Source organism: Myotis lucifugus, unplaced genomic scaffold (assembly GCF_000147115.1).
Source record: "Myotis lucifugus unplaced genomic scaffold, Myoluc2.0 scaffold_895, whole genome shotgun sequence".
NCBI classification, from domain to species: domain Eukaryota; kingdom Metazoa; phylum Chordata; class Mammalia; order Chiroptera; family Vespertilionidae; genus Myotis; species Myotis lucifugus.
In genome coordinates, this window is record NW_005871943.1 from 5854 (window position 1) to 12292 (window position 6439).

Below are 6439 nucleotides of genomic sequence, written 5' to 3' on the forward strand. Positions count from 1 at the left end.
AACCCCTGCTGCCCTCCCCGCTCGCACAACAATTTCCCAAGCCAAGGTCTTCCCAGCACCTGGAATGCTCCTCCTGTGGGGTAGCCAGGCTGCGGGAACCTCTGGGAGGGGGGTGTACCAGCAGGGCTGTGGGAAACACTAGCATTTTCTGCAAAGGACCTGACAAATGTGTCCCATGGATCCCCCCAGGGGAGACTGGAAGGGTGGAAGAAGGCAGGGGCCTGTGCTAGCCAGGTGCAGTGTACCCCAGAAAGGGGGCTGTAGGCCCAATGTGGGGGGGGTGGGGGGTGGGGGGGGACAAGGAGAAGAAATGCGGGTGGAAGGCCAAGGCCCCATTGCACACGGTCCTCCGCACACAACTCCCTTTCGTTTCTCCCCTGTTCCTGCCAAGTCATGGACAGCAACGGGAGGGGGTGTTGCACACGGTGTCTTTGCCTGGTCAGTGACAACGGGTCCAGGGGTGGGGAAGATGGTGAGGTCACAGGGGCTGGATTCCAGTAAGAAGGCCGTGGAGATCAGAGGTGGCTGCCCCGGGTGGAAAATGAGGAAGGGTCAGGCCTGGAGGCTGGATACCGTGTGCCACTCGGCACACAAGCCGCTCAGCATGATCAGGGGCCAAAGGTGGGGCCCGCGCGGTGCGCACGGAGCTCAGCGGGGCTGGTGGAACAGTGCACCCCACCCAGCCAGGTGCGCTCAGCCCAGACAAGGACTCTGGGAGCCGCACGTTTCCTCAGGGCGGGCACAAGGGACGGGGTGCAAGAGCCAGAGCCGGGCCTCTGCGCCCGGCCGCCTCTTCTGGGCATAAAGTGAGCGCGCGGGCTCCTGGGCGCCACCACGCGGTGCATTAGTGCAAGTGCCTCTTCTCCCTCTTGCTTTGGACCAACTGCCTCATCTCTGCTGGAAATGGACCCCAACTGCTCCTGCCCAGCTGGTAAGGAACCCGGGCTCTGGACCTCAGGAGGCCTCTTACTCACCCTGAGGGAGAGGAGGGAGTATTTTGAGCTTGAGAGGAAGCAGACGCCTTAGAGAGAGAGCAGCTTCTGTGCCTTCTCCCTGGCCAAGGGCCCTCATCCATCCGGTTTGAGCATTTGCATCCTCCCAGTGGTTCCTGTTGGAGAGGCCTGAGGTTCCAGGTTGTCCTGCTCCACATCATCAGGTGTTGGGGGGGAGGTGGGGGAAGGGGGGTGCTGCTGGCCCAGGACTCTAAGTTGTCCCTGCGGGTTGGAGGCAGGGAACAGTGTGTCTTCTGGGCTGAGGACATAAGGTGCTGGCCCCCAGAACTGGGTCTGGAGCGGGGGGCCATCCCTGGGGGGTAAGCACCTCCTCCCGTTGCTGTCCATGACTTGGCAGGAACAGGGGAGAAACGAAAGGGAGTTGTGTGCAGAGGACTGTGTGCAATGGGACCTTGGCCTTCTACCCGCATTTCTTCTCCTTGCCCCCCCATTGGGCCCACAACCCCCTTTCTGGGGTACACTGCACCTGGCTAGCACAGGCCCCTGCCTTCTTCCACCCTTCCAGTCTCCCCTGGGGGGATCCATGGACACATTTGTCAGGTCCTTTGCAGAAAATGCTAGTGTTCCCCACAGCCTGCTGGTACACCCCCCTCCCAGAGGTTCCCGCAGCCTGGCTACCCCACAGGAGGCAGCATTTGAGGTGATGGGAAGACTTGGCTTGGGATATTGTTGTGGCAGCGGGAAGGGCAGCAGGGGTTAGACTGGTGGGGCCACAGGGGACCTGGGTTCAGCAACATGGGTCCTTGAGTTCTGGCTACGGAAGGATTCAGAGGATCTTCATAGAATGTTCAGCAGCTTACAGGTGTGTCCGCTCAGGGTCCGGGTCTCCACGGATTGATTGGTGGGCACCAGGGCAGGGGGTCCTTATTCAATGCCGCTGGTCCTGAGGCCAGCCATGGGGTGGCTTGTCTGGTTTTGCTGCTTTTTCTGGGCCTGTCGCTAAAATACAACTGAGGCCTAGAGGTTATTTCTAGGGAGGAAAGGTCAGGGGGTCCCAACCTCAAGGCCAGTGATAGGCTGGGGGAGGAAAGGTCCCCCTGGGGGTGAGGTCCCACCCTACAGTTGTGTGTTTTTTTTTTAATATATTTTATTGATTTCTTACAGAGAGGAAGGGAGAGGGATAGAGAGTTAGAAACATCGATCAGCTGCCTCCTGCACATCCCCCACCGGGGATGTGCCCACAACCAAGGTACATGCCCTTGACCGGAGTCGAACCTGGGACCCTTCAGTCCACAGGTCGACGCTTTATCCACTGAGCCAAACCGGTTAGGGCCCTACAGTTGTCTTTTGCTAGACACCCAGGGCTTTCTGCCCTGGCGACCTTCTGTGCCTGGCCCATCATCCTTGCTCTGCTCATGCCTAAATGCCTGCCGCAATATCGATGCAAGAGGAGTGTTCTCCCCCTTCCCCGCTGATGATGACGCAGCACTTAGTGAGTGGCAGGCCATGTTTTCATCACTCTGGATCTTTGCACTTTCACAACAGCCATACAAGGGAAATACTTCTATTAGTAGGTACGAGCCCTTTCTGCTAATGGGACCATTTCAGCACACGAAGGCTAAAGCACTTGCCCCCGGTGACATAGCTGGGAATCTGTACCCTCGGTGGAATCCAGAGAGGCTTCCAAGGGAAGGGGAAGAAGGCCCCTCGATCGCCAAGACTGTGGCTGGGGTCTGTTGACAACACTTCTCTAAGGCTCGAAGCCATTTAAGCCAGAGCAAGCTGCCAGCTCACCCACTGTGGCAGGAATACACGTGACATATATAGATTTTATCATAATGATGTAAATAGATTTTATAATTAATGATTAATAATATAAATATTTATTATAGTAATACTAATATAACTATGATGTTATTATTATAACATTAGAATCGTCTGGCCAGCTGCAGTGTCTCATATCATACAGTTTCTTGCTATCAGTGGTAAAATAGTCGGCTTCCCATGTAAATATATTTAAGAAAATAGGAATCATTTCAAAGTACAAACGGCAGGTTTCTTTGGGTTTCTGAGGAGATACAGGGCATCTTCCTCATGCCTGGACATTTCCTGTGCCGATCACAATTTGGTGGAAGAGTGAAGGACTCCGGTCTGCAGGTCACATCTCCATGGACAACACGGGACACACAGCCTGGCTCACCAGCCCTGGCTTATTTGGAGGCAAATCTATTTCCCCTCAGCCACGTAGAACAGTCATAAGACAAGTAGCTAGTATTGTAGACCGCTCCCCACGTGCCAGAGCTCATGTGGGTTCTGTACCTGTACAAATTCATTCACTCCTCTGACCTATTGATGTTCTTTGTGAACGGAGACACGGAGATGAGTCGGACGACAGGATACGGAGAAGCAGAGGGCTACCGCTCGCTCAGGCAAGTAGCAAAGACCCCCTGATGCCTTCTGGCATTTATTTCAGTGAGCGCAGCAAACAACAATGGAGTACAGCAAGTGACAATGATTAACAAGCATGCTTATGAGATCATCAAAGCTAAGTTATACATGACACTATTAATTTCCTGTATTATACAAAGATTATTTCCACCTGCAGCAGTGCACCCTCCCTTAAACTTTCCATGCCCTCATGGACTATTTATCACGTCAAGGAAAGTCCTGCCTCTGAACAATAAGTCTTGCGTGCAAGACTTTGTTCTGACGTGGCCCGCTTGCAGGCTCCCGCCTTTTCCTGGCGGAGTGTCCTCTTCTAGTTAATTTCATTCCGCTTGACCTCTACACTGACCCACGTGGCTTACTTTACCCCTTGACAGTGAAGGAGGCTGAGCCACATAGAGTGTATGTCACGGCATTAGTGGCAAGAACACTCCGCTGTTTCTCATCTCTCCAGCCAGGGGCACAAATGGTTCTTCTGGAAAACCCCTTCTGGCTCTCCTTGTGAAGGGCAGGGTTGAGCATCCAGTAACACCGTGACCAGCTCGCAGTGGCCAGGGAGTGAAGCCACCTGGAGCATAGTTCAGACCTGTGACTTCTTGAGCAGGTTGTTGAACTTCCCTGGAAAATGCCATAATCGCCTCAGCCCTTCCATCTGCAGTCTGTCTCCCTGGCCCCGTGAGGATGAAATGACGGGTGGGAAAGACTTGGTGTCCACTCAAACGCGGTGGCAGTGTCTTGTCCCAGGGTGCTTATTACAGGAGTCACCTCTGTCTTCCTGGCCCCGGGTCAGCACCTTTTTATCCCACCCTTAATGTCCAACCCAGAGTCATGCTTCTTTTTTTATTTTTTTTATTTATTTTTTTAAAGTATATATTTTATTGATTTTTTTACAGAGAGGAAGGGAGAGGGATAGAGAGTTAGAAACATTGATGGGAGAGAAACATCGATCAGCTGCCTCCTGCACACCTCCCACTGGGGATGTGCCCGCAACCAAGGTACATGCCCCTGACCGGAATCGAACCCGGGACCCCTCAGTCCGCAATCTGTCGCTCTATCCACTGAGCCAAACCGGTTAGGGCAATGCTTCTTTTTTTTTTTTTTTTTTAATGTTTTTGTTGATTTTATAGAAAGAGGAAAGGAGAGAAATAGAAACATCAATGAGAGTCATCAATTGGCTGCCTCCTGCACACCCCCCATGGGGGATCCGGCCTAAAACCTGGGCATGTGCCCTGACTGGGAATTGAGCCGGCAGCCTCTTAGTGCATGGGAGGACACTTAACCAACTGAGCCACAGCGGCCAGCCGGGCCGGAGTAATGCTTCTAAACCAATGAGCCTTCCTCCAGGTGCATGGTGGGATGGAAAAGGATTCTCGCCACACGAATGGACACAGTGATCATTGAACCATGTCCAGCACGGCCAGGGGTGAACCTGAGGAGGGGTGGTGAAGGATTAAAGAAGACAGACAAGAGAATACAGTTGGGACCAGGTGGATCACTGTGCCTGGATGAGGAAACAGTGACCCAGCCTGTAAGCCCAAGCTTTATTTTATAGTCAGATCACACAAAGCAAAGCAAGGGGAATGGTCCACATGTTTACAATGTCCTTGCGAGTTTCAAATCTATTTTGCTTCTCAAGCCTTATTTTGGCAGCACTTGCTGCACCTCCCACAGCCCATTAGCTACCTAGGAACAAGGGAGGACTGTAAGGTCAAGCTTAATTGTGCTAGGAGGGCTCTGCCCTCCAAGCTGGGACTTGTATGTGGCTCTGCCACAGGTTAGTCTGAGGCTTGACCACATAGACGCTCCCTACAGATCATAACAGCCACTGCTTATTAAGCCTACCCTGGAGCCGGCACACTATCATTTATTCCTCCCTTGGAGATATCATCTCCTTTCTACAAATGGGGACATGGAGGCCCAGAGAGTTTCAGCGACTCGCGCAGGACATGCCACTTGTGGCAAAGTAGGCTGTGAACCAGGCTGCATGACACCAAAACCCATGCGCTTGGCACAGGCTGGCTCTTGTGATCCCTTCTTCTTCACATAGAGCCTTGCAGGCAAGCACGGTCCTGACTCCTGGTCCATGTGACTTGTCTTTCTCTTTGACTTTACATCAAATAGCAACTCCTTCTACAAACAGCCAGGGGGGACTAACCGTTGTCATTAATTACAAGTCGCTGCTTCTAAACTGCAGAACCTGACATCACCCTGCACAGGCTAATGGGGGTGGGGGTGGGGGTGGGGATGGGGAGTGACTGGGGGACGGGGTGCCTCACCTGGAACCATTCTCAGCCACCCCTCCCTCTAACTGAGAAAAGAAGCCTGGGTGATTTGCTCCAAATCCCTAGGCACTTTGCTGGTTTCAAAGAGCCAGGAGTTGGATTTTGGAGGAGGGCCAGGGTTGAGCCTGCCCTAGGGAGGAACTTGCAAAGTTTCAGAACCAAGTTCAAAGTGGGACAGTGGGACTCCAGGTGTTTGAGGCCCACACTTTGGGGGGGATTTATAAATTGTCTCCAGTGCTCAATGCACCCTTCTGATGAGCCGTGTGCAGCATGTTAAAATCTCGCATATCTGTTCTCTGTATATGGAAACTGTGTCTTGAGTCTAAAAATGTGGCTTGTGTTGCTCTTTTATGCCATTTCATAGTAATTATTATTTACCAACATGTAGGTCTGGGATGGATTAGGGGGAGTTTCTTCACTACAAAGGGGGATTTTAAAGCCCATGTCAGAATCAAGCAAGTAAGGTACTCTATAGATTTTCAAGCCTTCCATGCCGTGAGGTACCGAAGTGGGTCCGGGAAACCGCTGAGAATGAGCATTCTGGATGGAGAAGTTTCTTTGCCATCAACGTTGCCGAGACCACAGAGGGGATCCTGTGTCCACCCGATGCCGGTAGAGCACCCTCCCGGAGGCCACCTGGCTTGCCTGAAGGCTGTTAGGGAATAACAACACTTCCTTCCCCGACCCAGGTCCCTCCACTTCCCATCCAGTCCCCCACACCCAGCCCTGGTGCGCACGCCAAGGAAAACAGACTCCGAA